This window comes from Lolium perenne, chromosome 5 (assembly GCF_019359855.2).
Source record: "Lolium perenne isolate Kyuss_39 chromosome 5, Kyuss_2.0, whole genome shotgun sequence".
In the NCBI taxonomy this organism is placed as follows: Eukaryota; Viridiplantae; Streptophyta; class Magnoliopsida; order Poales; family Poaceae; genus Lolium; species Lolium perenne.
The window spans coordinates 163081537-163093811 of record NC_067248.2 but is presented as its reverse complement, the minus strand read 5'-3'; the positions used below and the strand labels follow the sequence as shown (position 1 = coordinate 163093811).

General features: G+C 43.8%; 1 long non-coding RNA gene across 1 annotated transcript; it reads right to left on the bottom strand.

The window, feature by feature from the left end:
• Nucleotides 1-1519: 1519 nt before the first annotated feature.
• Nucleotides 1520-7048, bottom strand: LOC127300447 (uncharacterized). The gene is made up of 3 exons (XR_011746020.1): nucleotides 6896-7048; nucleotides 6176-6375; nucleotides 1520-1535 (listed from the first exon to the last, which is right to left on the bottom strand). It is a non-coding gene; the product is annotated as an uncharacterized lncRNA (long non-coding RNA).
• Nucleotides 7049-12275: the final 5227 nt, after the last annotated feature.

Sequence of the window (12275 nt, the reverse complement as noted above, 5' to 3'; positions counted from 1 at the left end):
CAATGGCCCCACCAATTAGCCTGAAAAATTGGCAGATGGCGCCACAGCGAATGGATGAGGAGTCCAGAGGGAAGGTCACAAGTCAAAGCTGGAGTAGCACACTCGCAGAATTGATCTCGCTCCAGCAATAGTGCAGCACCAGGCATTGATTTTCAAATGGTAAGGTGGAGTGCAACTCAAGTCAAAGTCATATTTTTTTCTTTCCGGAAAAGGATCGATATGGAGGACAATGTATGTCACGTGCATGGCAATGGACTGGCATGACACACATATACACACCAGCTACCTATAATGACACTTGCAATTAATGCAATTGACCTTGGAAGGAAATACTGATCTTCCCAACATATGGCCTCACAAAATGAGAAAAAAAATGCAAAATAAGGAATGGTGTTTTTTGTGATATTGTTTTCCATATTTGGCAAATACTGTTCTTCCCAATATATGGTCTCACAATAAATATCCCTCCGGGAGTGGTACCAGGAACTTACCAAACACCTAGAAAGTCGAAGAAGGCCACCCAATAGTCATGAATAAGACATCAGCATCCTACGCTCCCTTGCTTCAATAACTTACAGTTAGAAAACATCAAATATCAGTGCAATGAAATGTCATAACATTGTGAATTAAACCAATAGAACTGAGTTCAAAGAAAGAATGGATAAAAGCAAAAAATCTAAACCTCTAATTATAACATCGAGATGATACTTCTAATCATAAAAGAGCTTGCAGTCTAGCTTGCTTTTTTTTTTGAGATCAGCAGTCTAGCTTGCTATTCTTACAAAGTAGAGCTCACATAAGCAAAGCACATAGTCATGAAGTCCGCCACTTAGAAAAAAACCATTCGTGTAGATACCAGATGCATGTATAGATACTAATTGCTCACATATGCATCTGTAGGTGCTAATTGCTCAACTACACAAGGATAACCAGTTCACTGTTGCACAACACAAGAAAACCAGTACCATAAGAAATATATAACCCTCACCAGCATAATATTTATACACGCATAGGTGGTAGCAACACCCAGATCATGCCATGATCTAGCAATAAAATATCAAGACCAGACAATACCAACCAGTGGTATTCAAAACCAAATAACAACAAGTTTAGGACTATCAAGAAAAAATCACATAGAAACTACAGTGACCATATGATCATATGTGAAAGTCTTAGGGAAAAAACTTAGAAACTACAGTGACCATATGATCATCATCACCATCAATCAAATAAGGGTCATCGTCTCAAGCGCCGGAGCATGGTAAAGCAAAGGCACGATGGTTCACATGGGAGACAGAGATCCAAGTGGTAAACCAGTAGCTCACCGAAGAGGTCGTCCACGAGGATGGGCGTCACCAACACCGCGGTTGTGGCACGGTGAGCTCATGACGCTCACTAGGACCTTCTGTTGACCTTCGCCATCATGTTGGCTATGATGGGACCCACCTGCAGGTTGTCTTGGTGCTTGGCCAAGTTGTTTGGGATGCTCATCCCTGCCGAGACGTAATGTCAACCTAATCCTGCCCCAGAACACCCTGAAACATCAACAATATACTACTCATCAACATAGTGTACAGAATTACTACTACGCTGTCGATGCAATAATAGGGCAACTATTTTCATGAAAAAATCAAGTTATCATAAATAGCAACATTCCAGCTGCAATAACATTTGCATATAGATCAGACAAGGTGCTGATTAACTACAACTGCATGGCTAACCATTTCATGGCAAGATAAGCAAAGAATGCTATTATGCACTGAAATGCTCAACCAATGCTATTATGCACTGAAATGCTCAACCAATCCTCCAAGTTCACAGCCGTCCATTTAAATAGGCCATGAATTAGCAACTATGTGCTTCTGAACTAGCATCTACTTCGAACAGACTTAAATTTGTGCAGGTTCTTTCATTATCTTCAGTATTTTCACAATCCAATGCCCTGTTTTAATTAAAACAAGGCCAGGACAGGAGGATCATTAGACACAGTACTTACGCAGCACCTTCAAATCCTAAAATGAACTTTTGAAGCATCCGATGTGCTCAAAGTACAGTGTTAGGAGGCTACTGCCTAGCATATCTGGATATAGAACTGCTACCGTCCTTGGAGAAAAAAAATCACTTAATAAACCAATCTAAAAAGGTGATTGTACTCATGTAATAATTATATAAACGCCTCATGAATCCACAAACAGAAGCTCTCAGGTTCCAATCATACGACACTAAAAGCTACGCAAGATCGTATTTTTTTACACTCGGTCAGAGTCCTGCAACTCCGTGCGGTCTAAGGATCGAAAAGACAATATGTCTCACCTTTTATTGCGTCCTCGTTTTCTTAGCAACAGAGCAAAATGAAATTCTTAAACCTTTGAGCTAGGTCCAATACCAGAGCAGGTTCCAATTGAAATATTATGTGGCTGTGCCACAGCTATTAAACATGGTGAATTAAACAACGACACCCAGATTGCTTAAACCTTACAGCAGAATAGAAATCACAATTAATTTGCACACAAATACCAAATAAACAAATCAAATTACTAAACGCAGTTATTCTAGTTCTACAAGCATTATATTTACACACGAAAACTAACTACGAAAATTGCTTTCTTTCTCACACACGTCAGATCTACACAATAACTAATACCGGTCTACTTATTTCTGAAAAAAAAGTTGCAGCTAGCGATTGAACCCAGAAGAGGAACACCACCTTGTTGACAAGGCTAGATCTAAGCATCAACCTGTTGAAGTGTACAAGCGAACAGTTCGGGCTTTTGGTTGCATTAGCTAGTGCCTGAAGCTTGACACAACCGTCGTCTAGAAATAGAACTAAAAGCTTTTTACCCAACTACTACTACGGGCACCAGTCGACTCCTGCCACGTGGGACCCACAAAGTATCAATTAGCATGAAAAATTGGCAGGTGGTGCAAACACCGAACAGATGGGGAGTGCAGAGGGAGGGTCACACAAGTCAAAGCTGGAGTAGCACACTGGCAAAAAAAAAATCTCGCTCCAGCAATAATGCAATATCAGGCCTTGCATTCGTAATGGTACGGTGGAATGCAACTGATGTCAAAGTCATATATTTTTCTTTCAGTAAAAGGATCGATATAGTACGTGTTATATGCTGGACAATGTTGTCTATCATGTGCATGTCAATGGACTAGCATATCATGCATATAGGCACCAGCTACCTATAGCAGCACTTGCAAATAATGCAATTGAGCTTGGAAGGAAGTGTATTAGTTTGTGATATTGTTTTCCATATTCAAGAAATATTGATATTCCCAACATATGGTCTCAAAACGAATATCCCTCTAGGAATAGTACCAAAGTTGAAGAAGGCTAACCCTACAATCATGAATTAGGCATGAATTATAAAGGAAACATCAAATCTCAGTACAATGAAATGTCATAGCATTGGGAATCAAATCAATAAAAAAGAGTTCAAAGCAAAGAATGGATAAAAGTAAAGCTCTAAGCCTGTGATTATAACATCGAGATGATACTTCTAATCATAGAAAAGCTTGCAGGCTAGCTTGCTATTCTTACAAAGCATAGCTCACATAAGCACCCACATAGTCATGAAGCCCGCCACTTTATAAAGAAACATTCATGTAGATACCAGATGCATGTATCAATTCCAATTTCTCACATATGCATGTGTAGATACTAATTGTTCAACTACACAAGAATAACCAGTTCGATGTTGCACAACAAATACACAGGAGTAGATTCGGATCAAGAGAAATACCAGATAAATCTATGAAGTAAAAAAGAGAACACAAGTACCATAAGGAATATATAAACCTCGCCAACATAATATTTATATACACAGATAGGTGACAGCAACACCTAGGTCATGCCAAGATCTAGCAATAAAAGATCAATACCACACAATACCAACAACTGGTATTCGAAACCAAATAACAACATTAGCACTATAACACAAAATAATCAACTACATTAGCTTAGAAGGACCTCTAATAACCAGGCACATATGTGAAAGTCTTAGGGAAAAAACTTAGAAACTACAATGAGCATATGATCATCATCACCATCAATCAAATAAGGGTCATCGTCTCAAGCGCCGGAGCATGGTAAAGCCAAGGCACGATGGTTCACATGGGAGACAGAGATCCAAGTGGTAAACCATTAGCTCACCTAAGAGGTCGTCCACGAGGATGAGCGTCACCGCCACCACGGTTGCAGCATGGTGAGCTCATGACATTCACTAGGACCCGTCGTTGACCTTCGCCATGATCTTGGCTATGATGGGAGCCACCTGCAGGTTGACTTGGTGCTTGGCCAAGTTGGTTGGGATGGTCATCACTGCCCAGGACCCAAAGTCACCCCCTCGGCCTCTCCCCTGCTCCAACACCCTGAAACATCAAGAATATACTACTCAACATCATAGTGTACATAATTACTACTCCCTCCGTTCATCAATACAAGGCCATTATCAAAAATACATTTTTCATCTATACAGGACCACTAACACCAATCGAGAAAAAGTAATTAACTTTTTGTCTAGTAGGTCGGTACTTATTAATGCGAACATTGCATGCAGCCATAGAGAAATAGTCACCACTTGAAGTATATTTAATTAGCAAAGAACCCGAGAGTATTTCTAAATAAATAATCGTGTGGCTTTATTTTCTTGGTACTGCAATATGGGTTTGTGGCCTTGTATATAAGAACGAGAGGAATTACTAAGTTATTGATGCAAGAAAAAGCGCAACTATTTTCGGGAAAATTCAAGTCACCCCAAATAGCAGCATTCAAGCTGCAATAACATTTGCATAAAGATTAGACAAGGTGCTGATTAACCTAAAATTTCATGGCATGATAATCAAAGAATCTAGCCAAACTACATTACAACGAACATTGCATTTCACAATGTCTTGAACGATTCACCATGATTATTGTGTAGATTTTACATGCTAACTATCCAATAAAACAAGGAATTGATAACATGTTTTGCATTTTAGGGGGGATCCATCTTTTTTAATAAGCAGCAGATCAACTCTAACAAATGCAATCAAAAACATTATAGACAACAAAACCCTCTAAATAAGAACTAAAGCTCCAGGCATTAAATATTATCTGGTTTAAGGTTGACATTAATTAAGTCACCCAAACGAAACACACAAGCCTCGAGCCAACATTCTGTCCGACACACAGCCCACAAGTTAACTAGAAAGACTTATCTTTCTAAAACATTCAACCACCACAAGACAACACCCAGCAAACAACCCAGCCAAGACAAAGAAAAACCGCTCGGCATATAAAAAATAAACCGGTTTAAAGTTTCCGACCTGGTCGAGCTCGAAATTTTGAGAGCTTGGCTTATAATATCATAAGTAGAACCAAATACAGTAAAATTGTAAAATGCACCTGGATAAATGTACAGAATCATGGATTCGAAGTAGAAAAGGTCAGGGCAATTATTCATGTACCTACAGTAAATTTGCTTTCTTTGATTTTCATCAGCATCATCATCAGAAAAGAGACCTACCAATATCAATGTTCCCCCACACCCCGTATACCTCCACATTGCGTGATATCAAAACTAATTCATACACAAGTGCTAATTCATGTCTTGCACTATGGCTTGTGCTTTGAAAGGGCAGCTACTTGGTGTGATACCAAAGTCTCTGTTATGAGAGTACCTCAAGGTAAATGGAGCCGCTGGTAGTTACGAATTCTAGTCATCATATTACAGCGGGGTTAGACACATGAACGGTACAGCCAATGCTTCAGCAGCTGGGTATGCTGTTTGATTTCAGGAGGGCATAGGTCAAGAAGGAACCTATGAAACAAGTCGACGCTTGTGAATGTTATAAGCAGGAGTTGTCCGCAACAAATTTGTGGCGCATTAAGGTAAAACACAGTGAGAACCTCTCCATGGCAAACCTTTCTAATGCAGTCAATTGCCCCTCTCCATATACATTAACAAACACCTTCATAGGTAAAGTTTCAGAGAGACAGATTCATTTTAAATGAGTCATCCGTTTAGTTGCTAGTACTGGAAAGATATAGTAAGATTTTAGATGCCATTGATGGCACAAGACAAATTTTGATTTGGTGAAACAGATTTCCATCTACTGTCTATGCACAATCAAATTTAACAGGAAAAAATACAAGTTTTAGCATAAACAGATGAAGGAGATGGACCTCAAAGGGCAGCTGCAGGTCGGGGAGGTCGTCGGCAGCAGCATGAAGGAGTCGTGGAAGGCAGCAATAGGTCGGGGGACGTCGCCGGTGCCGGCAGCAACAGTTCCGGACAGGCGACCACCATCTCTTCTTCATGCGGCGTGGCGAGCTCCTCCCGCCGGCCGCAGCCAACGCCCAAGCTTCTTGTCCCCAACAGCAGCCTACAGGTGGTGCTCAGCATCAAATTTCGAGATGCAAAGTCAATATTAATTCGTTGTACTCTAAGAAAAATCATGAACAAATAATGTTTTCAGGGTGCATGGGATTTTATGATAGCTTTCTTCAGGAGTATTCTTGGCAGAGATATGCTCAAAAGCATCACTGCAGAATACTTGATTGATTTTATTTAGTTCACTTTTTAGATCTCTGTTCATCAAACAATAAGCATGGCCTTAATAGGCTTCCCTAAATTCAACTAATCAAAGAAAATCTTAAGTATATAAACTATAATGGGTATAAGTTGCAGTGCTAACATTGCATAATTCGAATTCTGCATTAGGAGTGAAGTTTAGACTAAAAGAAGAATAAATCACAGGAGTCATGATTTTGGATGTAATTGATGGCACACAACAAATTTTGATTTAGAAAATCAGATTTCCATCTACTGCGTATGCACACATTCAATTTAACAGGAAAAAGGAAATACATTTCTTAGCAAGGAAAGAGATGAAGGAGATGGACCTCAGAGGGCAGCTGCAGGTTGGGGAGGTCGTCGGCAGCAGCATGGCCGAGTCGTGGATGGCAGCAACAGCTCGGGGACGTCGCCGGCGCCGGCAACAACAGTTCCGGACAGGCGACCACCATCTCTTCTTCCTGCGGCATGCCGAGCTCCTCCCGCCGCCGGCCGCGGCCGTCGCCCAAGGTGCTCGTCCCGAACAGCCACCAGGACGACGGGTGCATCTCCGCCCCTCCCCTGTCCTTGGCTCGCTCGCCACAAGGACGGACACAACCATGGCGGCCCTCAGGCGCGGGTCCGCCCACGCGCGCGTCCATCTTCTGAGGAGAGGCCGTTGCGCCTATACCCCGGTGCCTCTTCTCCGCCTGGTAGGGGGTGGAGAGGGTTTGGATGCAGGCGTGAAGGGGATTGGGTGGCCAGCCTAGATGGGATTGGGTGGGTGGGTGCGCCGGTGTGAGCGGCGGTGCTGGGTTGCCGGCGGGGAGCAGCAGAGTGCGGCGGCGGCGATGGGATTGTGTGGGTGGGATCGCTAGGAGGCGAAGCGAGCGAGAGGAGAGGTTGGGTGGGATCGCTGCGTGCGTTTTGTGTTCTCCGTCAAATCTACTCCTGCAGTCAGGATTTACTTCGTCTCGTCTCATCATGTTGAGTTTAGATCTCCAAATTTCGTTTCCCGATGTACTCCAATCAATATCGTGATCAGTCCAGAAGTAAAAGATCATTTGTATCCTAATTAATGGCATGTTGTAGTCAAGGAGTAGTCGACAATGCATGCATATTTGTGATGTACCATCATGGTTCACATGTCTACTCTAATCCATCCCAAAAAAAAGTGTATGATTAATTTCATGTTACATGTGTTACTATTTTATGGTAAAGTTTAGTTAATTTTGAAATTGTTTGACTTTTAAAAAAGAAAGGCGTGCACTTATTTACGAACGGAGGGAGTAGGCTCCAAAGATCCTGGGTAGATGGCTAGCAACGTAGGCAACAACCGAGTCGTGCAACCGACCTTCCCCCGGTATACTTTGCTCCTCGCGAGATCGTCGTTGAACCAGATCCCGACATTGGTGACTTGGATATTGGTTACCACATCGCCTTCGGCCGACAATACTTGATGCAGTGTTGTTGGCTGTGCTGGCTTTCCTCCCCCTCCACGGTCGTGTTGTTGGCCGGCTTCGGGTTCTTCGTGGACATCGGCGAAAGTAGTGCAAGGCCTTGGCCACTGCTGGGGATGACATCGTTCTCGACGCCGTGTTCCTTCTTGGAGGCGCCACCAAATGCCCCTCCTTTCTCGTAGCTTGATCACACCTACGTGCTCAACTTGCGCGGGGCAAGGTTATCTTCATCATATTTTGGCACACCCTCTTCACCTTTCCTTGATCTTATTGTCGCCACCATTGTCTCCCTAGCTAATTTTGCACGGTGTTTTGCCCGGTTTGGACGGCCTCCTAGATACCCATGGGTTGGTTTCTTTGGGCGGCGTGTCATGCCGCGGGCAATGCCAATGATTTCTTCCTTATGCAGTGTTTTCAATGTGTCGTCGGATATATATTAAGGTTGTGTGTTTTGGGGTGGTGGTTGGGCTAGGGTAAGACTCGGCAAGGCCTCGACCGGTGCGGGTGACGTGATGCCCTTGGGCGCCGCTCTCCTCCTTGGAGGTCTCTCCATCAAGCCATCCTCCTTCAGTATCTTGAGGCATGAAGACAACTAAGCTATGGAGGCCATCGGTGCGCTCTGCTTTGGCATGGTGAGGTATGTTGATTCGGACCAATCTCGGCGCCGCGCCCTTGCAATAGTGGACTATGCTTCCATCGACGAGCTCAAGCTCCCCGCCCAGTGTAGCTACTGTAGAGTAGCTTTCTTTCCCTCCTCTCTGTTCTTTTCTTACTTGTCTTGTAAGCTGGTAACCCCAGCAGTTCGCTGCTTTTTTTTTTCTCTCTGGGGTTTGTCGTTGTACTCTTGGCCGATTGATGGTTTTTTAATTCAAAGTCAGGTTTTCGAGCCTTATATTTCAAAATACGTCGTAGAACCAGACCCCGGCATTGTTGGGCGCGGCAACTTCACTCTTAGGGTTTGTCAGAGTAGCTTTTACTCGGGAGTGAAATTTACGGCGTCAACGGGCCAAGGCAACATATGTCTCGACGGCACACGGTGGTGTGTTGTGTGTGCAAGTTGCACATTTTTGGCAAGCTTAACTATTTTATGCTAGCTAGCAAGCCAATGTCGTTTGGAAAATCCATACAACTGTATGTGAGAGCAAGAGAGGTCAGTCTCCTACGTCCAAGAGTACGCCTACATCTAGCCGGAATGTATGCATGTGCACGCCTACGTCCACGAGCCTGGCCTTGCTAGACCTATATCTATCTAATATCTACACTGTCAAAAAATAGTAAGTAAAAACTTTGTCTTGCATGTATATATAATCAGTACTAAAAATAAAATAAAATAAATACGAAATTAAATAGTAAGACGTGAATTGCACTCATTATATCCATCAACATAGCAAGAAAAGCAAAGGACACACCGTTAAATATTACGCCGCCATTATCGTGCTCACCTATCGGACTCGATGCTAGCCACCACCTTGGACTAATTAAGCCGGAGGAGGCTCTGGCGTGGCCATGGGTGGTGGAGGTTGACGGTTGGGGCTAATGCAGGGTAGCGCTGGTGAGGAAACTCGAAGGTAGTTGCGACTTTGTGGGTGGTGACGCCAACACCGTGGAGTGTGTTGAGTGTCAAATTCTTGTGATTGAAGCAACTGCATTTCACAATTATTTATTGGATTCTCCTCTTGACACCACCCAAATAAACCCATGTTAGTATCCCATGCAAATGGGGGAGGGTTTGTGACCCTTCCTCACGTGTTTTAGGGTGAAGCCTTGTTTTATGGCCCCTATTTCATCAGCCCCTAGTTTTCCTTCAAAAGTGGTTGTTTCATATGATGTTTCTCTTTTTTTGTGTGTTATGACATGTCATATGAACATGACCAATCACAAAAGAGATAAAGTTCTTAGAAGAGTCAGGTCAGTTGCCTCAAAGTGGGAGTTTCACACTATATGTCCAAATGCAAAGCAACGACTCATGAGCTTGATTACCGGTAGAATGGTGGTTCAACTATATAATTTATATTTATACCATCTCGCAAATGCTTAAGTTTTAGCCAAAACTATATATGTCTCCATATTCTTATGCAATTGACTAATGCAAGGATAAAAGGTTAAATCCCTTTGAAGCTCTCCTAGAAAAATAAGTATCCGTCCATTAGAGTATTTGCCTGACTATCCTTTTTGTTTCCAGTCGGGTATAACCACATTTGAATACGCAACCGGTCAATATCTGATCCTATCTGAATTTGGGACAAAAATATGGTAAAGGAGATGGTACGTATGAGCAATAAAAAAGAGGAATAAAAAAAGGTTGTACTATATATAGTAGATAGGGGTGTGAATTTGTTTTCCCGGACGAAAGATTGGCACACGCTCTTGGAGATAGTTCGAATTGTCTAAATGAACATCTAGTTGAGTATTATTATTATTAAATGGTGGCACATATATAGATTATTTTGTTAGAGGGATGGGAATTCCAGAATTTCCTTGGTTTTGTACGTGCACATGCATTTGGGCAACAAAAAAGAAAGAAGGAAGTTGATGGAGGCAGCATAGTATTAAATGGTGGTACATTATTTTGTTACTAAAGCAATTCCTGAACTTCGTTAGGTATGTAGTATACATGAGCGTGCATTTGGTGATTTGGGCAACCAAAGTAAAAAAACGAAAGAAAGAAAGAAGGAAATCGATGGTGTACGTGCTGGAGGTAGTACGTGAGCAAGTATGAGTGAATTAAGTTGTTTTCTTGTGTATAATTCAGCGATGGAGCGGTCTTGAGTTGAGGCCCCGGTGAGCCAAGAGAAAGCGGAGATTGAGGTAATTAATTAATGTTGGAGGGAATCCCGCGAGCTGATGAGATGAGCGGGCATCCGGGCCGGCGGCGAATGGCGAGCGATTGACGCGAGACGGAATTAATGGATGGAGGCAGCGAGCGATCGATCGGTCCATCGGCGCACGCAACTTAATTGCGCAGGCATACGTGCACGGTGTACGATACGACCAACCACACAGCTGGCGCGCGGCTGTACCATGCGCGTCCAACTCCAACCATGCCGCGGACGCGGAAGAACAAAAAAAGAAGGAAAGCCAAGACCAGAACAGAGGCATGCACCCGCGCGCGCGCCTGGGTACGTTGCTTCCTTCGACGGCGTGCGGCAAGTGCGGGCCACGGACATCGACGTCGATTTCGACCCCTACCTACTGGTTTGTTCGAGACCAGCTGCGTGCACGCCGCGGGGAACATCTGCAACTCCGCCCGCGTGCTCGCGCTCCATCCCGCCACGCTGCGCTTCTCCTACCTGCTGTCGCCGAACATCTACGACTGCTCCACGCTCCGCGTCGGGGAGACGCCCGAGGACGGCCGGCTCTGCATCCTGGCCGTGGCGAACGAGGGCACGCAGCTGCAGCTCTGGGTCCGCGGCGAGTCCGGGCAGCGGGGCCACAACGGCTGGGTTCTCGGGAGGGAAATCATGGACATGGATGTGGTGTACGACGCCGTGCCAGGCCTGCCCGAGCACGACCACAAGCACAGGTCCATATGTGTTTGGCCCAGCGACATGGACGCCGCTTGCACTGGGAAGGCCTTCATCAGGACGTGGGGATACGGCCGCTACTCCTTTGATCTCAACACTCGCAACATGGAGCGCCTCACCACCAAACGTGGCAAGAACTACGGCCACCCCATGTTCGCCTACTTCCCTGCGTGGCCGCCTGCGTTCCTCGCCCCCCCAGATCAGCAATGACTTCCTGCAGGTAATTGCTTGCTAAAATCACACTTCCTTCTTCTTCAAAATATGCCATTACTTTTTGTCTATCCATGTGATACTTTCGTTGATCACTTTCCATGTGTTGTCTCGAGTATGTATGTTGTTGGATGTGCGGTTGGGAGCACAAGAGTATCAAAATGCATAGGATTTGTGCCAAGTACTTCGAAATACATCTGTTTTGGATGTTCTGATCAGTCTTTTTTCAGTTCCTGTTGGTTTGAGAGAATTCTAGATGGTATGTGTTGATGCTACAATATGTAATCCCATATTTTTTACTTAGCTTCCCCATTTGTGCTACATGTTCATGACCATATCCTGGCTTTTTCCTCCAAAAGAAGTGTTCATGACATATCCTGATATATGTTGTGTTTTCCATTCCAAAGCTTTCACAATTGCAACTCATTTTGATGTCATCCCATGCATTATGGTCCCTCTGAGTGACTTGCATTAGTGTGTTGTTATTTCCAGGAATACCATTTCTCAAATTATTATACTAGTAGTCTAGTATAATG